The following is a 23,779-nucleotide window of genomic DNA, read 5'->3' on the forward strand; positions in this document are numbered from 1 at the left end:
GTTTCTCACCTTCCTCAGATGAGGGTGAGGATCCCCAGAAACGCTGGTAAATGTAGACGCCCCCAGCTGCCGTTAACACCGCGCTGGCCGTCCACACCAACGGGTGCACTGTGTTGCACCCAAACTTGGGTAGCAACTTGCTGAACATAATTTCACTATAATAACTAAACTGCAATAACTGTGTCTTTCTCCAAAGCTCTCCACATGCGCAATGCCCAAATTAATCTGAATGTTTACTTTCAAATTCACAAACAAGAACAAGTTCTTGGGGTCATAATTGAACCCCGTTCCAAATTCCAACTCCAAATTCTAAATTCCATTGCTTCCCCCATTATGATGTCATAATCTATATCTCCTCATTTAATCACACTAGTGGACCAACACAGATGGATGGCTGAATGGATGGATAGATGGATGCATGGGCGATTTTATAGGGGGGGCAATTGCCCCCCCTGATTGGCCAGCCCATCTCTGCTCAAATTCTTTAAAAATATTAATTCATAAATATATTTTATTTTTTTTACCAATTAACACAATTATTAAATACATAATTGTGGTTTGTACCAGTTTGTGTTAGGTCATCATTCATTTTAAAAGTGTATTTATTACTTAAACTAGGCTACCTTTAAATATATATATATAATCCACCAATGGCACAACACGTCCGTCGACTTCAACTATTTCTGGTTTGATCTGTTACCGCAAAAAATGAGATCTGTCTGAACTGCTCAGTGCTCAACAAGCTACAACTAGCCAACCTGCTCACAATGGAGAAAAGAGCTATAAAAACAATTGACCATTTATTCATAAAAATAAAATAAAACTGGCAATACTAATGAAACTACCACTCGAAATGAAACCGCAGCAGGTGCAATCGAATGCAGAAGTGCTCCAGAGGCTATCGAAGCTAGCACTAACACTATCACTAACACTAACACTAACACTAGCACTAGCACTAACACTAACACTAACACTAGCACTAACACTAGCACTAACACTATCACTAACACTAACACTAGCACTAGCACTAACACTAACACTAACACTAGCACTAGCACTAACACTAACACTAGCACTAGCACTAGCACTAACACTAGCACTAGCACTAGCACTAACACTAACACTAACACTAGCACTAACACTAACACTAGCACTAACACTAACACTAGCACTAGCACTAACACTAGCACTAACACTAACACTAGCACTAACACTAGCACTATCACTAACACTAACACTAACACTAGCACTAACACTAACACTAACACTAACACTAACACTAACACTAGCACTAGCACTAACACTAGCACCAGCACTAACACTAGCACTAACACTAACACTAGCACTAACACTAGCACTAACACTAACACTAACACTAGCACTAACACTAGCACTAACACTCACTAACACTAACACTAGCACTAGCACTAACACTAGCACTAACACTAGCACTAGCACTAACACTAGCACTAGCACTAACACTAACACTAACACTAACACTAACACTAGCACTAACACTAACACTAGCACTAGCACTAGCACTAACACTAGCACTAGCACTAACACTAGCACTAGCACTAACACTAGCACTAACACTAGCACTAGCACCAACACCAGCACCAACACTAACACTAACACTAACACTAACACTAACACTAGCACTAACACTAGCACTAGCACTAACACTAGCACTAGCACTAGCACTAACACTAGCACTAACACTAGCACTAACACTAGCACCAACACCAACACTAGCACTAACACTAACACTAGCACTAACACTAGCACTAGCACTAACACTAGCACTAGCACTAACACTAACACTAGCACTAACACTAGCACTAACACTAACACTAACACTAGCACTAACACTAGCACTAACACTAGCACTAACACTAGCACTAGCACTAACACTAACACTAACACTAACACTAGCACTAACACTAACACTAGCACTAGCACTAACACTAGCACTAACACTAGCACTAACACTAGCACTAACATTAGCACTAACACTAACACTAACACTAGCACTAGGACTAACACTAGCACTAACACTAGCACTAGCACTAGCAGTAACACTAGCACTAACACTAACACTAACACTAACACTAGCACTAACACTATCACTAACACTAACACTAACACTAGCACTAGCACTAGCACTAACACTAACACTAGCACTAACACTAGCACTAACACTAACACTAGCACTAACACTAACACTAACACTAACACTAGCACTAGCACTAACACTAACACTAACACTAGCACTAACACTAGCACTAGCACTAACACTAACACTAGCACTAACACTAGCACTAACACTAGCACTAGCACTAACACTAACACTAACACTAGCACTAGCACTAGCACTAACACTAGCACTAACACTAGCACTAGCACTAACACTAACACTAACACTATCACTAACACTATCACTAACACCAGCACTAACACCAACACTAACACTAACACTATCACTATCACTAACACTAGCACTAGCACTAGCACTAGCACTAGCACTAACACTAACACTAACACTAGCACTAACACTAACACTATCACTAACACTAGCACTAACACTAACACCAGCACTAACACTAACACTATCACTAACACTAACACTAGCACTAGCACTAACACTAACACCAGCACTAACACTAACACTATCACTAACACTAACACTATCACTATCACTAGCACTAACACCAGCACTAACACTAACACTAACACTAGCACTAACACTAGCACTAGCACTAGCACTAGCACTAGCACTAGCACTAACACTATCACTAACACTAACACTATCACTAACACTAACACTATCACTATCACTATCACTATCACTATCACTAGCACTAACACTATCACTAGCACTAACACTAGCACTAACACTAACACTAACACTAGCACTAACACTATCACTAACACTAGCACTAACACTAACACTAGCACTATCACTATCACTAACACTAACACTAACACTAACACTAACACTAGCACTAACACTAGCACTAACACTAACACTAGCACTAGCACTAACACTAACACTAGCACTAACACTAACACTAACACTAACACTAACACTAACACTAGCACTAGCACTAACACTAACACTAGCACTAACACTAACACTAGCACTAACACTAGCACTAGGACTAGCACTAACACTAACACTAGCACTAACACTAGCACTAACACTAACACTAGCACTAACACTAGCACTAGCAACATCACCATCAGCGAGGAAGCCAGCACCAGCAGGCAGTGTCAGTGTGATGTTGTGGTGGTGGGTATGGCCTAGTGCTCGGTCATAAAGTCATATTGACATGCTCGTGGTGTTTAGATGAAGTTTGATGCGTTGTACATATTGAATTGTCCTACGGATTTCTTATGAGCATACTGTTCACAACTGGCATTCTTTGTAAATAGACGGGACGAGACGGCAGAACTGTTTTTTTATCTCACGTCAAAATGTTGCCCCCCCTACTCTCAGAGGGTCAAATGTTGCACCCCCTACTCTCAGAGGGTCAAATGTTGCCCCCCTACTCTCAGAGGGTCAAATCACCTATGGATTGATTGCATCTGTGACTGCATCGTTCACCTCGCGCACAATAACAGAATCTCGGCCCAAGTTTGAGCGACTTGAATGTCTCATTGTAGTTGAATGTCTCATTGTAGTTGAATGTCTCATTGTAGTTGAATGTCTCATTGTAGTTGAATGTCTCATTGTAGGCCTGCCTGCCGGCGCCGTTTACAAGAAATGATTTTGCGGGCCGGATTACATTATATTTCTGACATGTCGCGGGCCGGATGGAGTGGTGTGGCGGGCCGGATGGAGGGGTGTGGCGGGCCGGATGGAGGGGTGTGGCGGGCCGGATGGAGGGGTGTGGCGGGCCGGATGGAGTGGTGTGGCGGGCCGGATGGAGTGGTGTGGCGGGCCGGATGGAGTGGTGTGGCGGGCCGGATGGAGGGGTGTGGCGGGCCGGATGGAGGGGTGTGGCGGGCCGTATGGAGTGGTGTGGCGGGCCGGATGGAGGGGTGTGGCGGGCCGGATGGAGGGGTGTGGCGGGCCGGATGGAGTGGTGTGGCGGGCCGGATGGAGGGGTGTGGCGGGCCGGATGGAGGGGTGTGGCGGGCCGGATGGAGGGGTGTGGCGGGCCGGATGGAGGGGTGTGGCGGGCCGCAAATGGCCCACGGGCCGCGAGTTTAGCTGAATCCCAAATCGCGCAATAAGGGCGAAAGTGCAGAGCACTCGCGGCCTTGTGGCCTTACATGCGCGTTCCCGCTAAGTCCACAAGGGCTCAGGGTAGTTCCAAAACGGAATCGCTAGGTCCACAAGTGCGCCACGCCGCCATTTTGCGCACTTTAACCGCACTTACCGAAAGTCCGCAATTTCGTGGACTTAGGAGCAGAAAATACCCACAGCCCACCACGTCTCATGTGACACAGTGCTTGAGTGCATCCGAGTCATGATCCGAGTGCATCACACATAAATGATGACATTTGCAGATAACACAACATTTATCTTGAAGTCCACATGCTGCAAACATATCCCACCCAACCTAATTTTTTAATTATTATTAAATTAAAACAGACGTCAATCGGTCAATTTGCAGAGCTGAAGGAGCGTCAGAGCAGCCTCTGCGTCGGAGGAACGCGGCAGCCAATGAAAACGAAGTGGGAGGGGCATTGAGCGAAACTGGGAGTGCTGTCCCATTTAATTCACGGCCCTGCAGCCTCTGGCCCTTCCAGCTGACGTCAATTAAGTGCTCAGGCCAATTAAGGGCTCAGGGGGGGGGGTACTTGGGTATAAATTGTGAACGTTTTCAGCTGTGAGTCTACACAGGTGCGAGGACGTCGGGAGATCATTCTGCACGCTCAGACCCGGACAGACCCGGACAGACCCGGACAGACCCAGACGCTGGACAGCAGCGATGGCACTTGCTCCCAAAGCGCTCTGCGTTATTCTGGTGATCGCATCGGCACTTTTGCAAACTGCGACATCGCGCAACTTCAATGAAACGTAAGAAGGCTTGGCCTACTAGGCTACCAAACTTTTAGAAAGACATGTCGTTTTGGTGGTGAAAACACCATACAAACTTCTTCCTTCTGTTTCTCCATTGTGCACGCGTGCCCACTCAACTCGGTTTGCTGAGGTGTGTTTATTGAAGATGACAAACTGGAACTACATTCTCATACTCTCTCTCTCTTTTTCTCTCCCTCTCTCTTTGCGTGCGTGTGCGCGTGTGTGGTATTGATGATATATTAATGGCATTCATGAACTCCCCATCACCTCCGGTGTCCTCTGTAAGTTCAGCCGGCATCAGAAGGTAGAATGAGAACAGGTCTGAACGTTCCAAAGACGGAACAGCACGACTATTCCAAACAGCACGACTATTCCAAACATCGGCCCAAAACTCTCATTCTGCCTCGCTGGCAGCAGCCTTTATCTGGCTGGCCACATGATGCTGTTCCTCCTGCTGTGCAATCCATGACACTACAACCTCTAAATGTCTTCTCTCACCCTCTCCTCTTCTCCCCCCTCTTTTCCTTCCTTTCTCTCCTCCCTGCAGTATCTACCTGGTGACTGTGAGCTCCCAGGTGGTGGGTGGTAGCAGGGAGACCCTGTGCGCACAGGTCCACGGCCCCACCGAGCCCCTCTCCCTGCGGGTAGAGCTGCAACCCGAGCGGGGCAGCGCCTCCGTCCTGCTGGAGAAGAAGCAAATCGCCCAGGACTACTACCGCTGCCTTTCCTTCCAGGTTCGTCCCCCTCCGCTGACCCACCTGACTGAGCAGAGAGACAGTAGAACAAACTAGAGGATTCACTGTTTGCAAAAACTTTATTGGCTGGGGAGATGGGAGAGGAGAGGAGGTCCCCATTCGTTGCAACGTTACCATATACACCCCCCTCCGGCTTTTATTAAATATGTGTGTGTGTGTGTTTCAGGTGCCGGCGGTGGTAAGGGACACGGTGGCCACCATCCAGGTCACAGTGAGTGGGGAGAAGGACTCCATGAGGAAGGGGGCCAAGATCCTCATCCAGCCATCCACCTTCATCAACCTCATCCAGACAGACAAACCCATCTACAAACCCGGCCAGAAGGGTAAGAGATGCCCCTCCACCGCCCGCTAGTTGTCCCTCCCGATGCTTCTGAATATTCCAATGTATTATCTTCTGTCTTTGTATGGATAAACACTCCGGTTCCTCTGTAGTAGAACACCTAGTCTGACTGGACGGATGTAGGTTGTGGAAATAAGCCTGGTCATTCGTTTATTACTGGTAATACTAATGGCTAATACTACCATCTGAGGTGCCTGATTCATGTGGTAGTCCAGTCCTGGTCATTGGTTTATTACTGGTAATACTAATGGCTAATACTACCATCTGTGGTGCCTGATTCATGTGGTAGTCCAGTCAGTCCATATTATGACTCATGTCGTGAAATGACAACATTCCAGGGCAGAACTGCAATAACCTAGCAACCGCTCCGCCCAAGACTGTTGTGATTGATCTTACTATGTCGATGTTAATAATTTTCTGTACTATGGCAACATACTGTAGGTTTTTCATCGGTCATGCCAATAAGCTTATTTGAATTTGATTGGTTTAAAGAGTACCCCCCCCCTATAACCGAATGGTAATTTGACACAGCGTAAACAAAGTGTGGGGAGAGGTCTGGCCATAGTATGTGAGACTATCGAATACCTGACTGATGGTTCTGCCTTTAGCTTTCTGAGGGCCTTAGGTCCATTTCTATTGACATGGTTCATTCTCCACGCGCTGTGTTTTCTGACCCTCTCCAGTCCAATTCCGTATCGTCTCGCTGGATTCCAGTTTTGTGCCGTATAATCAGATGGTGAGCTGCTTCCTGTTACCAGTGATCCTTTCAAGAATGTGTTACTCTGTTCACAGTTGATGTTACTGTGCTACTATAGCTTGGAGGAGGGTGGGGTAATTGTTCTCTGGCAGCGTCTAACTCCTCTCTCTCTCTCGCTCTGTTTTCCAGTACCAAACAGTGGAGCTTGAGGTGAGATTGGGTCATATCAAAGTACAAACTCCTATTAAAGCGGTTGTCTAATAACTAGGAAGGGGAAGAACAAAGTGTCCCGCTGTCCTCCAGACCCATCGTCACAAATGTCCTGCAGTTTAATTTGTTCCTACTGCTGTACCTCGAAAATCCAACCACTCTCCAAACACTCTTCTCTCCACTTCTGATTGGTGCACAGGACCCCAACTCCAACCGCATCGCTCAGTGGCTGAACCAATCAACGGTTAGCGGCATCTTGGACCTGGCCCACCCCACCACCCCGGAGGCCGCTCAAGGTCGTTACGTCATCACCGCCTGGAATGAGAAGGGCCAGCGGAACGAACACACTTTTGAGATCAAGGAGTACGGTGAGGATGGCTGCCAGTCATGCTATATACATTATTATACTGTATCCATCAGGTCTCCCTTGCTATATACATTATTGTTATTTCTATCAGACCTCTCTTGCTATATACGTTATCATTATATCTAATCAGTTTAGTAATCAGTTTCAATTACTATTTGCAAATTAACTGTCAAACACTGTCAAATGCAGTTCTGCCCAAGTACGAGGTGACGGTGCATCTGCCCAGTGTCATAACCATCCTGGACACGCAGGCTACGCTGAGGGTCTGTGGGAAGTAAGTTCTACTGACTAGTAGTTGGTTGTAATGTTGAAGAGCTTTCTACTGACGACGAGTTAGTCCTACTGACAAAGGAGTTAGTTCTCGTGTTCAGTTCTACTGATGAGTTGGTTCTACTGGTGAGGTGTCTAATAGTATTTGATTATTATTATTAGTAGTAGTAGTAGTAGTATTAGTAGGAGGTTCTTTCCTGCCACAATGTAACCAATGGGCTGTTCCCCAAAGTACAAACCCCGCCCACCTGACCCCCCCAGGCAGACTCATGTAAACACTAAAGTAATTGAAAGGATTTCAACTAATATTGTGACCCAGGTCTGGTAAGGCTACTCGAGGAGGCTTGTTTGATTGTGTGTGTTTAGGTACACGTATGGGAAGCCCGTGCTGGGCTCTGTGAAGGCCACGGTGTGCAGGAGCAAGAAGTACTGGTTCTGGAACTGGTCCGATGAGCTCCGGGACGGGCCCACGTCAGTGTGTAAGAAGTATGAGATGACGGTGAGTTCTACTGGGCTTGGGCTGGACCCACCCATCGTCCCTGAAGGTTGGCTCTGGGTGGGCGTGCGCTGGAGTCCGGCTGACCAGGCTGAGTCCGGCCCCTGATGGGGTCTGTTTGGTTCGTCCTGCAGACAGACAAGACGGGCTGCGCAACACAAGTGTTCGATGTGACGGAGTTCGCTCTGACCAACTCCAGGTTTGAGGACAGCTTCCAGGTGGAGACGGAGCTGGAGGAGTACGGGACAGGTACAGTAGGAGGGGAGGTGGGGAGGAGTATTGGACAGATGGGAGGGGAGGAGTATTGGACAGGTGTGAGGGGTGGGGAGGGGATGAGTATTGGACAGGTAGGAGGACAGGGGTGAGGGAAGGAGTATTGGACAGGTGTGAGGGGAGGGGAGGAGTATTGGACAGATGGGAGGAGAGGGGGGTGAGGGGTGGGGAGGAGTATTGGACAGATGGGAGGAGAGGGGGGTGAGGGGTGGGGAGGAGTATTGGACAGGTAGGAGGAGAGGGGGGTGAGGGGAGGAGTATTGGACAGGTAGGAGGACAGGGGTGAGGGGAGGAGTATTGGACAGGTAGGAGGAGAGGGGTGAGGGGAGGAGTATTGGACAGGTAGGAGGACAGGGGGGTGAGGGGAGGAGTATTGGACAGGTAGGAGGGGAGGGGTGAGGGGTGGGGAGGAGTATTGGACAGGTAGGAGGAGAGGGGTGAGGGGTGGGGAGGAGTATTGGACAGGTAGGAGGACAGGGGTGAGGGGAGGAGTATTGGACAGGTAGGAGGAGAGGGGTGAGGGGAGGAGTATTGGACAGGTAGGAGGAGAGGGGTGAGGAGTATTGGACAGGTGCTTTAGGAGAGAGGGCAGCAGGGGTGTGGTGGATTCCAAATGAATGGCTGGCTGTGTTCTGAATCACGTACTTCCATACATGAAGTCTCCGACGTAAATTCAGGTGAGGCACGTACGTCACGGCCGGGGTGGTCAGCAGAGGTTAATCAGTCACGCATGACGCCAGCACCAGCTGACTGTAGCTGTCATAGCATTGGTCAGCTCACTAGAGCGCATGTATTTAAGCTGTCAAAACATGTCATTGTTCGTCATTGTTCGCACTTGCCATTACTGCTGGTTGTGCATTGCATGCTCGCCCCACCTCCTCCCCTGCTCCTCCTGTGTATGTCGATGTCATGTTGTCATCGTTGCTCTCTGTCCGGGTTAAGTTTGTCAGGTATTCCACCAGCGTTGGCTAGTGGATGCCAGAGTAGACACTAGCTGGTCTCTGTGTTTCTCCGTGGTGACCGTGGGCCGAAACGTCTCTGAATGGCCGTCCAGCGGTCCCTCCGGTCGCCATGGAGGCAGAGACACTAGGCTGTATCTCCCTCGGAACCCACGAAGCGTCGGCCCGTGGAGGCTGTATAATGTACAGCAGTCCCCTTGTGGCGCTCTTTGACGGTCTTAGTGGGCTGAGTTACCTCCGAGCGTCTTCCCGATCGCGGCCCACTCTGATCGTCATTGAGGCAGGGGGCTAGATGCCGTTCCCCCTTTTCTGGGCCAAGCGGCCCAGAGGGGGGGAACACCTAGATTGCCTCCCCCTGCTAACACGCTTTCCACGCCGGTGGAAGGCAGGGGGCCCCCCGGACAGAGCACACCGCCAAAATTAATATGCTATGTATTATGCCGCATGTATAATAAATGTTCAAATTTGACAAGTGATCTCGACTGAATATATATTATGCCAAAAATGTATATTATGCCAAAAATGTATGTAGTATGTCCCAATACATGGTATGCCACATCCCGTATGGAAGAAATACCAGGATATCCTACTACATCCGGTCGTATTTTGCAGTATGCAAGCCAGCACACTTCTGGCTATTCTGACCCATAATCCTGTGCTCAGTGGAAATGATCACGTGCGAGTCGCGCCGGTGACAGCGGAGGCGTTATGATGAATCCCAGCTGTGGACCAATGTCACTTTATGGACAGCGACGGATGTAGTCACATTTCAATGCAATGTTATGACAGGGTAGGATGTCCCAATTAGATGCATACTTTGCAAGTACTTTTAGGGGCAGCTATAGTACGTACTGGTAGTAGAAAGTATAAGTGTGTGATTCGGAACGCAGACACTGCTTTAATGGTGTTGACCCTCCTTGACCCCTGACCTCTAGGCTGTACTCTTTATCTCCAGGGGTGGTGCTGAAGGGAAGTGGCAGTGCCACCTTCACCAGTGACATCAGAACGGTCACGTTTGAGGACGTCCCAGCAGCGTACAAGCCAGGCATCGCCTACCAGGGCAAGGTGACCAATCACAAGCATCAACCACAGGGAAAACAACACTGTTGGGCTGCATTATTGACAATGAGTGGTGTCAATATGTAATGGGTGTGGTGTCAATATATGTAATGTGAACTATTTATGCCATTTAGCAGGCTTCTTTCCAAGTGTTCAGTGATTACCAACATTTTCAGGATCTTTATGAACCCACGGGGGATTGAACCAACAGCCTTTGTGTAGCTAGCTAGTCATCCTTATGTTTCCAGATCAAGGTGACCGGTCCAGACTCCTCCCCTGCTGCCAACGAGCCGGTCCAGCTGTTCCTGAGGACCGAGCCCTCTGAGAGCTGGACCCTGACCACAGACTGCAAGGGCGTGGTCCTCTTCTCCCTGGACACCTCCCGATGGAAATCCGGAGTATTCCTACAGGTCAAGCTCTTGTGGAATTGTGACCCAACAATTTGCCCTATGTCTCAGATCTAGGTTAAGTGTTTGTTTGAATCACCAACAAAGGCCTTTTTAATAAGTTATTTAGGTACGATATGGTTTGAGCAGACCTTTTTTTGTGGTAGTCCCCTTGTGTGCTGCACATTTAGCGCAGTTTAGTGGGCAAGTAACGGGCTATGGCCACGGAGCAGCTTAGCAGGAGCGCTTATCTGCCATCACCACTAGATTAGCTTCCTCGCATAACCTAACCAGTGTGTTCTGCATATTTAGTTCTGGAACATTTTTTGTCCTGCTATCACTGAACTGTCTGTCCATGTTTTGTCCTGGGGGGGGTGGGGGGGGTAGAAACGACTATTCTGTCAATGTGTCTACAGTAAACGGTATGTATCGTCCTGTCTGTCCCTCACACTTCAGTAGGAAGAACCATAAAGTGATGCTCACCTCATAGACAACGCAGAAACAATGATCTAATCTGAGTCCGTGGTTTCCAGATAACTTGACGGAATCCGTCTGGGTCACCAAGCTTTAGACTGGGTTCTTCCCCGATACTGGTGATTACGGCAGGGGATTAAGTAATTAATATCATCTAACACAAACTTTGTATACTGTACACACAAACATAATGGTTCACACTTTGGTCTGTGTGAAGTGTTCCTAAATCGGCTGCTCAACTGGAACAATTCGGTTCCACAGAGCGAAAACCAAAGGCCTTTTTAATAAGTTATTTAGGTACTACTGTAGGGAGCTAACCTAATCAACGATAACTCCGGTCTAGTAGACAAACCAAATTAAAAATGGAACTAAACACGTGTCTACGTTAATAATACTCAGCGTAAGATGGTATAATTAGAAAGATCGGGTACTTTTAAATGCAGTCTAATGGATTTATTTGCCAAATGGTAAAATGAAGCAATCTGTGTTCATTAAAAGACATGCCTTCAACAATGGCTAGGACTTAAGACCCTTGCAAACACCAGCAACCCTCAGTGCACTCAGGCAGAGATGCACCGAGGAGTCCAAATGAGAAGCATTCTTATACAGATTCATAGCGACCTTAGTAGGCCAGGTCAGAACAACCAACAGAGCAGCAGATAAAAAGTTATTCATACTTATCTATGGAGCTATCCTAGCTAAGCTCATAGCAGGATCATTCTCTACGCACAGACTTTCATGCAGCAAAATGGCACAAACTATCAGTTTCAGAATGTATGACATGATAAAGACTTTGTTATTCATAACGACGCTCATTACAAGACGAGATGGCTGGGGTACAAGGCCTCGACAGTCGACACATCAAATGGTTGACGCAAAACGATTAGCCTCGTCTACACAGTCAATTTGGGTTGACGTCCATTGAGATGACAGACGGTACATGTTGTATTGATACGGTGACGGTCTTATCGGTGACGGCCGCTGGCCATCAGACGCCTTACTGTACATGACCATCGGAAAACTCATCTAGTCAACCACCAAACCAGGCTCTTTCTCATTGACGTTAACAGTGGTCCTCTCCTCCTCCCCTCCCCTCTTTCTCTCCGGCAGGCGAAGTCCGGCCTGGATAAGGGGGACGACCCTCCATACGTGCGCGGCCTGCGGCGGCCCGATTATCGCTCGGCCTATCACCACGCCACGCTCTTCTACTCCAAGAGCAAGAGCTTCCTGAAGCTCCGACCGGCCGGCCAGAGCTTCTCCTGCGAGACGGACGCCACTGTAGTCGCCGCCTACATCATTCAGGGGGAGGAGCTTAATAAGGGCCAGGTGGCTCTGGACTTTTTCTACTTGGTGAGATATGAGATCAGCTTTATTGATCCCCCAAGGGGATGACTTGTCTTCAGCAATTGACCAGCCTGGATAGATGGAGGTAACAGTTGAGCGTTAGGTAGAGAACAAGGTACCTGTTCTGTAGAGCCGATACAGCTACACCTGGTACAGCTACACCTGGTACATCAGTGGAATGTGAAGCTGTTCTAATGCGTGGGGTGCGCTGTGTCCTGCAGGTGATGTCCAGAGGCAGTGTGGTGCAGCACGGACATCTGCCTGTGGCAGTAAAGCAGGGGACAGGTACGGCCAGGGATATGTCACCTCTAACACTAGGATGACCTTCCCTTCCACCATCTCTAACATGCAAATGGTTTTCTGTATATACAATAGTTATTGATGACCTTACTACCCTTCCACCATCTCTAACATGCAAATGGGTGTATGGCCTGGCAAATGGTTTTGTTTATACAATAAAATGATTAGTCATTATAGGATATATTTTGGGCAGTATAATATTTTACCGTAGTTATAATATTTTACCCTAGTTGTATGTCATGACTGGCTCTGGTTATGGTAGGCAGTGACATTGGGCTACTAGGAATACACATTCTCCCTCCCTCATCACTCCCCCCTAGTGAACAGAGGAGAGCTGTCTGTTCCCCTGCGGAGTCTGGCAGACCTGTCCCCCTACGCCCAGGTGGTTGTGTTCACCGTCATGCCCGGTGGAGAGGCTGTGGCCGACAGCATGGACTTCCCCATCCAGCTCTGCCTCAAGAACAAGGTGGGCTCCTCTCCAGAACCGCACAGCCAACAAACACTCGTTCTGTACATAGACGGTGTTCTCCTGAGTACCTGACTGTAGGTATCTCTGGTTCTACTGAGTACCTGCTGACTGTGTGCTCGTGTCTCTGGTTCTCCTGAGTGTGTGGTTCTGCGTACCTGCTGACTGTGTTTTGTGTGTGCAGGTGTCTCTGCGGTTCTCCTCTCCACAGGAGCTCCCTGGAGGGAAGACCTTCCTGAGTCTGCAGGCCCAGCCCGGCTCCCTCTGCTCCCTCCGAGCCATCGACCAGTCTGTCCTGCTGCTGAAGGCCGAACGAGAACTCAGCCTCGAATCTGTACGCACTGACCACCACACTTGGACCACATACTGACCACCATACTGACCACCACACGGACCACATACTGACCACGCTCTTGACCACATAGACCACACTCTGACCACCACACTCTGACCACACACTCGCCACATGCTGACCACACTCTGACCACACACTCGCCACATGCTGACCACTCTGACCACTACACACTGAGCACAAACCTGACCACGCATGCTCTAACTGTTTGGGTGCTTGTCCTCTGTGTGCAGGTGTTCGGGGAGCTGCCAGTGGAGAGGCTGTCAGGCTACCCCTACAATGTAGAGGACCGTGAGCCTTACCCCTGCCTGCCAGAACCACCAACCCTAGTACCAAGACCAACCCTAGTACCAAGACCAACCCTAGTACCAAGACCAACCCTAGTACCAAGACCAACCCTAGTACCAAGACCAACCCTAGTAGCAAGACCTGCCCTAGTAGCAAGACCTGCCCTAGTAGCAAGACCTGCCCTAGTAGCAAGACCTGCCCTAGTAGCAAGACCAGCCCTAGTACCAAGACCAGCCCTAGTAACAAGACCTGCCCTAGTAGCAAGACCTGCCCTAGTAACAAGACCAACCCTAGTAACAAGACCTGCCCTAGTAACAAGACCTGCCCTAGTAACAAGACCTGCCCTAGTAACAAGACCTGCCCTAGTAACAAGACCTGCCCTCGTAACAAGACCAGCCCTAGTAACAAGACCAGCCCTAGAACCAAGACTATCCATTCAGGCACCCAAGAGAAGCAAGAGACGCTCCTTCCATTTCGGGCGCAACAACGAGAAGAATGACGTCTACAGCATCTTCAGAGTAAGAGAACAGACGCTGTCTACTACTTCTGTCTGAGATGGGGGTTTTCCCACAGCACGTCTGGGGATGATGATGATGATGATGATTAAGGGGCAGTTGTGGCTCAGGTGGTAGAGCGGGTCGTCTGATGACCGCAGGGTTGGCGGTTCGATTCCCGGCTCGTCCTGCCCACATGTCGAAGTGTCCTTGAGCAAGACACTGAACCCCAAATTGCTCCCAATGAGCAGGCTAGCCCCTTGCATGGCAGCTTGCTGGCATTGATTTGTGAATGGGTGAATCAAGCCATTGTAAAGCACTTTGTCCATTAGGGTGAAAAGGCGCTATACAAGTGCAGTCCATTTCCCGTGTTGGTGTTTGACCAATGACTGATCATATACTGTACACAGCATTGTATATCATCTCTTTCATCTGGCTCCTGGCAATGGCTTCTGCTTCTCTTTCAGGAAGTGGGAATTAAGATCCTGACCAACTCCGATGTGAAGAAGCCTTTCGACTGTAACGCCCCTATGATGATGGCATATGGTGAAGATGTTGTTCTCAGTTCATGAGCTTGTTAACCTGGCGGTATTGTACAGTAACATGGATAGTGGGTTGGGTGTAGACTCTCTAGTACTAAGCCATTGGATATAGAGGGGATGTTTGCTTTTGAGAGGACTGTTAAAATCGGAATGTTCTCTAGAGTATGATATGGTGGATTCCCCAGCCAGGGGCGTGCCGGAGAGCATGCGGGAGCCCGTCAGGAAGGACGGAGGTGAGAAGGAAACCGTCCGGACATACTTCCCCGAGACCTGGATCTGGGACCTGGTGCCTGTTGGGTAAACCACCGCTGTCTTCATGTTCATGATGGAAATGTTTGTGAAATGTCCAAAGTGCCAGCTTCCAGACTAACATGCCTCTTCCAGACTAACCAGACCAACCTGCCATCTTCCAGACTGACCTACCAGCATCCAGACTGACCTACCAGCATCCAGACTGACCTACCAGCATCCAGACTGACCTACCAGCATCCAGACTAACCTGCCATTTTCCAGATTATTCAGACTAACCCTCCAGATCAACCCCAACCTGCCACCTTTTCTTCGTGCAGAGAGTCGGGCTCCGTGAGCCTGGAGAGGACCGTTCCTGACACCATCACCAAGTGGGCCGCCGGGGCGTGGTGCACCTCGTCCGTGGGTCTGGGTCTGGCCCCCAACGTCGGCCTCACGGCCTTCCAGCCATTCTTCCTCAGCCTCACCCTGCCCTACTCCATTGTCCGCGGCGAGGTCTTCACCCTCCGCGCCACCATCTTCAACTACCTCCCCAAGTGCATCATGGTAGGGCGCGCCGCTCGTACGCAGCCGTTCTGCCTCCGGCTCCGGGGGGGGGAGCAGAGGCGGAGGGATACGGGGGCGAGGGTGGTGGTTTAGAGTTGAGACCCTGTATCCTTCCACCTGACCTTCCTCTGACATGCAGCCATTTGGCTTTTCCTACTCTGCCATCCACCATCATTATCGTCACCGTTTAACCAGCCGTATTCATCTAGGATCATTATCTGCATGTCCCTCAACGCCTGTGCAGACAGTCTTGTCCCTGTCCCCAGGTGAAGGTGTCTCTGTCTGACTCGGCCCAGTTCAGCGCCAGACCGTGTGAGGGCTGCCAGTACCAGGTCTGCCTGTGTGCCGACGAGAGCCGAACCTTCCAGTGGATCATCACCCCCACCGCCCTGGGTGAGCCCATCTCGGCACACTCTCATCCAATCACAGCCTGCTCTCAGGCAGGGCCGAAGTAGAGGCCAGGGTTGAGGTAGAGGCTGGGGCCGAGGTAGAGGCTGGGGCCGAGGTAGAGGCCGGGGCTGAGGGCCCAATCATCTGTCAGCTCCGCGCCTCAGCTTTGCACAAGAGACATGCTGACAGGACTGACAAGTCAGGTCGTCTCTGACGAAATACGGGGAAACATCCCCCTCAGGGGACCTGCAGCTCTCTCCTGACGGGGGACGGGTGGGGGGAGGAGGTAGTGAAGGAGGGGGAAAAGGGGGAGTGAAGAGAGAGGGGGGTGAGGGGAGAGGGAGGGGAAGTGTTGGAGAAGAGTGTTAGTTTGTTGTGTTAGTGTAATGTAGAAAGGCAAGAGGATTTCAGAAAGGGTGACATGGGGCAGAGATTGAGAGGGGGGCAGATATGGAGGGAGGAGAGAAGGGGGAAGATATGGGGAGGGAAGGGGGCAGATGAGAGAAGGGGGCAGATATGGAGAGGGGGAGGAGAGAAGGGGACGGAGAGGGGGAGGAGAAGGGGACAGATATGGAGAGGGGGAGGAGAGAAGGGAGCAGATATGGGGGGAGGGGGGGGCAGCTGTTGATCCAGGGTTAATGCTGGGAAAACGGTGGAGGTTGAGGTGTATATGCAGTCAGGCAAGATTTGCATACCGACATCTCTGTGTACCAAGAGATTTTCACGTGTGTAACTAGGCATGTTAATGTGTGCGTGTAGGGGAGGTGAGTGTGAAGGTGAGCGCGGAGGCTCTGCAGACCAAGGATCTCTGCGGCAATGAGGTGGTGACGGTTCCGGAGGTGGGCCGCATCGACGCGGTTGTCCGCTCCCTGCTGGTGGAGGTGAGTCAAGGCTCACGGTATCAACAACGTGGATTCAATAAATGACCCTCCCCCGCTGTGAATTAACTTAATATGAATTCATTCTGACCTCTTGGTGGATGTTGATGTCTGAGATCTCAGGCTCATTATTCCGTTTCTCTCTCCCAGGCAGAGGGAACCCAGGAGACGGTCACCCACAATGCCCTGCTCTGCCCTACAGGTGGGTCCAGCTCAAACTGTACATCCCTGATCCCCCTCATCTCCGCTTCTGACACTGGACAGGTCGTAGATCTGTCTTGAGTGAATGTGTGAAACGGCAGGTCTTAATCCCGAGGTGACCTCTGTCTTGTCTGTGTCCAGAGGGTCCAGTAGAAAGGGACATCTCTCTCCAGCTACCGAAGGTGTTCGTGGAGGGATCGGCCAAGGCCTCTCTCTCTGTCCTGGGTAAGAAGAACCTCCTCATCCTGCCCCTCCTCGTCCTCCTCATTACCACGTTGCTGACCGCCCCGTGTGATCTCCTCAGGGGACCTGATGGGCAGAGCCATGAAGAACCTGGACAGCCTGTTGGCCATGCCCTATGGCTGCGGTGAGCAGAACATGGTTCTGTTCGCTCCCAACATCTACATCCTGGAGTACCTCCAGAGCACCAGGCAGCTGACCCCCGAGGTCCGGGACAAGGCCACGCGCTTCCTGGAGAGTGGTGAGCGTTCAGTAACGGCAGTGTACAGTAGTGTTTAGTAACAGCAGTGTTCAGCGCTTCAGAATTTGCACTATATAATAATTTGACCTACAGTCAGATGTGATTATCCTGATGGCTGATTCTTTAACCTTCTGAACTGATCATACATTTGGCCCACATGTGCACTTGCTGCATACAAATTGATAACCAAGTGTTCAGTAACAGTATCCAGTAACGGCAAGGTTCAGTAACAGCAGGGTTCAGTAATGGCAGTGACCAGTAACAGCGGTGTTCCTACAGGCTACCAGAGAGAACTCAACTACAAGCATGACGACGGCTCCTACAGCGCCTTTGGGAAGAGGGACAAGTCAGGCAACACCTGGTCAGTCTGCTGGAAAGCGCGCACACACACACACACACACACACACACCATGTCCAGGTACTCCAGTCTACTTTTAGGCTGTTTCTCAGTGGTAATTACAAATGTGCCAAGTCAGAAAAGCAGTGCCCTTCTGTTGTGTAATGTCCTGATGCAGAGTTGTGCGTCTCTGTGGACATAAATGAATTGTTAATGTGTCCTCAGGCTTACCGCCTTTGTGATGATTGCTTTTGGAGGGGCGCGGTCCTACATCTACGTTGACCCCGCCCACATCACCAAGGCCAAGTCCTGGTTGGCCAGACACCAGCAGCCGGATGGCTGCTTTGCCTCAGTGGGGAAACTCTTTCATAACGCCATGAAGGTGAGGCATGGGGGGGGGGGGGAGTCTCTGCAGGACCTGTCTGCCTGGATTACACCAGCGCAGATGTCCATGGCGTCGTTTTCGAACTGGGAAAACGATCCGCGATTACACATGAAATTGCACGTAAAGATCTGTTCAAACCTCATCTCACTAACGTTTCCAAAAACTCATCACAGTACCATTTAAAGAGCATATCAAACAGGCGATTTACGAGTTTGAGCTATAGCAATTAGCAATCAAGGGTATTTTCTTGGCTAGTAGCATAGTCTAGAATGTTGTGAGTTTTAAAATGCATTCATGCACACAGACATGTAACAAACAGATGGAAATGTATTAATTGGTGAATGTCGGTGTTGGTTGGATGGCTGGACAGCTGCATTTAAACAACATTCTAGACGATGCTAGTTTTTAAAATCTCTAATCCAAAAATAGAGGCTACTTAAATCTTTAATTGTAGGCTAATCTCAATCTGTGCTGCTGTGAACAGTATTATAGCCTATTACTACTGTTCACCTTGTTTGTTTATTTACATTGTAAGAGATGAATGGTTGTAAACCATGAACCCAGGTATATTGGAATTAATTTGAACTGTCCCTTTTTGGCCTGCTGAACACGATATCTCAAGAACGGCTCGACAGAATTTGTACATATTTGGCCAAAATGTCCAGTTGGACTTGATTAGATTAATTGGATTAGATTTTGGTATGCAAAGGTCAAGGTCACCATGACATCACAAAAGGCACTTTTGAATGCTAATGCTAGCTAATGCTAACAATAATTCTAATGCTAACGCTAATTCTAACCAGCATTAGAATTTGCGTTAGCTAGCTAGCATTAGGGTCAGGTTAGGTTGGTTAAATTGGGGTTGGTGTTAATTGCAACTTGCATTGTTGGGCAGAGGCATTAAGCCGCTATACGGTTTTTCTAGTTTCCAAAAGCCTCCGGATCTGCCCATTTCACTAGAACACGGCTCCAGATTTCGAGCGTCAAAACGTAGCTCCGGCCGTATTGATCGAGCTTCGTTTTGGCTATGGAAGTTTGATTGCTAGGGGTAGTGTGATTGCTAGCTGCAAACAAGTATCTTTCAGGGATAACACTGAGAAACGCAGTAGTGTAATCCAGGCCTGTCTGTCGGTCTGCCTCCTGGAGGGGTTGTTTGTTTAATCAGCAGGAGTCTGCCACAGGGAGGCTCTGTATCGGAGTTATCCACGAGTTTTACGAAGCTTTGTTACACAATACTGGCCTTGGTTTAGACTTCTGTGGTCAAATGACCAGGTAAACCCCCAGTTTCTGCCAAGGTGTAGGCCTAGCCCACAGTGTGATAGTAGTTGCCTGATTGTGTGAAAACATACGATGATTGGCTGACCTTATTCTCCTTCGTCGTACAGTACGATTGTCCGACCGTGTTTCTTCTCCTGTGACATTCCAGGGAGGCGTGAGTGACCATGTGACCCTGACGGCCTACATCACGGCCGGTCTGCTGGAGCTCGGGGACAACACCACCGTCAACGTGAGTCCCAACCATCGTCTCCTACCAGCCAGATCCACAGCCTGGACCTGCTCTCCATCCTAGCAGTGTTAGCCACGATGATAATGACCGATGCAGTGCTGCGTTTGGCCTAGCGTGTTAATGTGCTAGCGTGTTAATGGGAGTGTAGTACTCCGCCGATCTCCACGTTGGCGGCATTGTGCCGGTCTGAGCGCCCCCTGTATTGTCAGGACCCAATGGTGGAGCAGAGTTTGGACTGCCTGAGGAAGACGGCGCTGGCCGGAACTCCGGGCGATCGCAACGACTACTCCATCGCCCTCCTCTTCTACACCTTCACCCTGGCCGGGGACCAGGAGGTCCGGAGCAAGCTCATCTCATACCTGCACCAGAAGCACAAGAAGACCGCAGGTAATTGCATCTGGCTGGTTGGCTGTTCGGGTTCTAGCTCATCGACATGGCTTCTCATGTGTTGTCAAAGCCCATGTGTGGGCATACAGGTAGAGACGGTATGGATCAGTCTGTTCTGTGCAGACTTGAACCCCTGACTGACCCTCCGCAGACCAGGGCGTCTACTGGGAGAGAGCCGAGGTCCTTGGGAAGCGCCTGGGCTCCATCGAGGTGGAGATGACGTCATATGTGCTGCTGGCGCTGCTCTCTGGGCCGACCATGGACGGGTTCGGGCTGGACTACTCATCCAGTATCGTCCGCTGGCTGGCCCAGCAACAGAACCCCTACGGCGGCTTCTCCTCCACGCAGGTAGGTCCACACACACACCCCTACCTTAACTTGGCTCTGCAACCGGCGTACTGTCAATACTGACCCCTCGGTCTGTGACCAGGACACCGTGGTGGCGTTGAAGGCCCTGGCGAAGTATGGCGCTGCCACCTACAGCCCGGAGGGCGCCAGCACGGTGGTGGTGAGCTCTGCCGGCGGCATGAGGCAGGAGTTCAAGGTGGACCAGCACAACCGCCTGCTGTACCAGGAGCGGCCACTAGGGGAGGTGCCCGGGGAGTACAGGATCAGGGCAGAGGGACGAGGCTGTGTGTTCCTACAGGTCAGAACGCTGCCTCCTCACACCTCCCACTCTCTATAGAAGGCCTATGATATGAACGCACGTCAACGGAGTGGGAGTTTTGGATCTGTATAGTCGATCGCGTCCTGTGATTTGATCAGTGTCAGGTGACAGTCTGTCCTGTGTCTTTCCGTCTGTCCTGTGTCTTTCCGTGCCGTCTCCTCCGGCGCGGATCCAGATGGCTCTGCGCTACAACATCCCGCCTCCTCCAGACTTCTCCGTCTTCAGCGTGACCAGCAGGGTCGTGGGGAAATGCAACAACACCAAGCCTGTCCTCAAGGTCAACACCAAGCCTGTCCTCAAGGTCAACACCAAGCCTGTCCTCAAGGTCGACGCCAAGCCTGTCCTCAAGGTCGACGCCAAGCCTGTCCTCAAGGTCGACGCCAAGCCTGTCCTCAAGGTCGACGCCAAGCCTGTCCTCAAGGTCGACGCCAAGCCTGTCCTCAAGGTCGACGCCAAGCCTGTCCTCAAGGTCGACGCCAAGCCTGTCCTCAAGGTCGACGCCAAGCCTGTCCTCAAGGTCGACGCCAAGCCTGTCCTCAAGGTCGACGCCAAGCCTGTCCTCAAGGTCGACGCCAAGCCTGTCCTCAAGGTCGACGTGGTCGTCAGGTATTGTTCCTCACATGGTGAATGTGATGGTGAATGTGATGGTGAATGTGTTCACCAGGGCAAGACACCAAAAACAAACTGACACTAAACTTGCCAAGGGCAACCGGAGGGAAAGCGATGTTTGTTGCAGTATCTCTGTGTGCACGTCTCAGGTACACTGGCCGCCGCGAGGAGACCAACATGGTGGTTATCGACTTCAAGCTGCTCTCTGGCTTCGTCCTGGTCAAGGATTCCCTGGAGTCTGTGAGTTCCATCAGCAGTAGTACAGCACTCAGTACTGAAGTAAATACTAATACACTTAGTTGGCATAACGCCGCTCACGGCCTGTAATGCTTCTGTTAACTCCGTGTTCTGTCCCCGCATGTGAAGGGAGACCGCAACGTGAAACGTGTTGACCAGAAGGACGGACATGTCATCATCTACCTAGACAGCGTACGTCTCAAATATTTTACTTGTAAAGTTGGTCAAATGTTTGTATTTATAAGTTGGACAGATCTTCAATGCTGTTAAGTTGGACAAATATTTTATATTGGAAAGTTAGGCAAATCAGTGGTCCTGGGTGGGTGTGAAGTTGGACAAATCTCTACAGCTGTAAAATTGGACAAATCCAATTTTATACTGCCCAATGGAAAAATCATTCTGGTTGTAAAGTTAAACAAATCTTTATGGTCTTTACGTTTTACAATTACTGTAAAGTTAGACAAATATTTAGTGTTCACAGTTGATTTGTAATCCACAAATGTTTCAAGGCACATGTGAGGGTATTTGACAAGTGCTGGGTGGATTTGCGGTCTGTAATGTGTGTGTATTTGCATTTGTGTGTGTGGTCCTGCAGCTGAAGCAGAAGCAGAGCCAGTCGTACACGGTGGTCATCCAGCAGGACGTCTCAGTAAGGAACCTCAAACCTGCCGTGGTCAAGGTCTACGACTACTACCAGACAAGTATGACCACACGCGCTCAGTCACGCACAGTGGAGACACAGATGCCATGGAGGAACATGGTTTGATCGACTCGACTTTGAGAGTTCTGAGTTTGTGTGTCTGTCTCTCCTCAGGTGAGGAGGCCGTCACCGAATACAGCTCCCCGTGTGCCGAGGGTAAGTTCATCACCTCCTTTAACCACATCTCCAGTCTTCTCTGGCCATTTTCCTCTGCACGATTATGACCAAAGATGATAATTGCGATTATTTGCTTCAAAATGGTAATTGAGATTGATGGTGATTCATATTTCTATATATTAATAAGTAATGGCTTTAGCTCTGCAGTTTGCATATGACCTGCTGGGCTTGAGCGAAATCTTTTTCGTAACCACTCAGCGGGAACGCCATAAGTGCCTGTGATTCGTCCGTGTAGTCCTAGCACACAATTCAAAGCAAAATTATTAATCACGTTAATTGCGGCCTTTTGCGATTTAAGTTAATCGCGGAGGTCATAATCGCAATTTAGATTAATTCACGATTAATTGTGCAGCCCTAGTCTTGGAACATCCAACTAAGGGGAACTGTCCCAGTCTATTGGGAGAGCGGTCAGACAGGTGTAACATTTGTTTGCCGTTGTTTACACAGGTGACGAATTCAACGAATTCTAAAGTGACTGGAGACCACGGCCTCCTGCTAATTGGTGCAGAGATTAACCAATGACTTAAATTTCTGTGTAGTTTTACATTTGTGCAGTCTTTTAAGAGCCCCTACATGTCTGTGATTTTTACCTTCATGTGTGTATTTACATGCTTTTCACTGACCAACTGTGGAACTGCTGTAAAACGGAGTCGTGTTTAGATGCTATCTTTGTGCAGCTGCACTGTACAACATCCAGCAGTTGGTCGTTATAGTTGCTACTTGTTTACTATAATAACTGATTTAATAGGTAATTTACAACAGTATTAATTATGATGGGTCTTTTATGACAGTTAATTATGATGGGTGATATCCAACAGTACATGTGAGTGTTTAGTTCCCAAAGGACTCTTTCTAGATGTCAATGACTTGAGACTGAAATAAATGTTTTGAATGAACTTGGGTGTTTGGTGGAGTGTGTTCAAG

General features: G+C 49.4%; 1 pseudogene across 1 annotated transcript; it reads left to right on the forward strand.

Moving 5' to 3' along the window:
• The first annotated feature begins 4,940 nt into the window (after nucleotides 1-4,940).
• Nucleotides 4,941-23,529, forward strand: LOC311325209 (alpha-2-macroglobulin-like; annotated as a pseudogene). Its single transcript, XR_014631361.1, has 37 exons — nucleotides 4,941-5,029; nucleotides 5,580-5,766; nucleotides 5,954-6,110; nucleotides 6,811-6,863; nucleotides 7,014-7,034; nucleotides 7,234-7,402; nucleotides 7,591-7,675; nucleotides 8,038-8,170; nucleotides 8,302-8,416; nucleotides 10,355-10,464; nucleotides 10,707-10,868; nucleotides 12,429-12,668; nucleotides 12,884-12,947; nucleotides 13,283-13,428; nucleotides 13,613-13,762; nucleotides 14,014-14,109; nucleotides 14,509-14,586; nucleotides 15,030-15,108; nucleotides 15,266-15,401; nucleotides 15,674-15,899; nucleotides 16,166-16,292; nucleotides 17,049-17,170; nucleotides 17,318-17,369; nucleotides 17,510-17,593; nucleotides 17,673-17,849; nucleotides 18,129-18,210; nucleotides 18,412-18,568; nucleotides 19,998-20,078; nucleotides 20,288-20,465; nucleotides 20,617-20,813; nucleotides 20,896-21,111; nucleotides 21,308-21,733; nucleotides 21,869-21,981; nucleotides 22,108-22,170; nucleotides 22,574-22,679; nucleotides 22,793-22,834; nucleotides 23,303-23,529. The product of XR_014631361.1 is annotated as an alpha-2-macroglobulin-like (transcript).
• Nucleotides 23,530-23,779: the final 250 nt, after the last annotated feature.

Source organism: Borostomias antarcticus (genome assembly GCF_949987555.1).
Source record: "Borostomias antarcticus genome assembly, chromosome: 24".
In the NCBI taxonomy this organism is placed as follows: Eukaryota; Metazoa; Chordata; class Actinopteri; order Stomiiformes; family Stomiidae; genus Borostomias; species Borostomias antarcticus.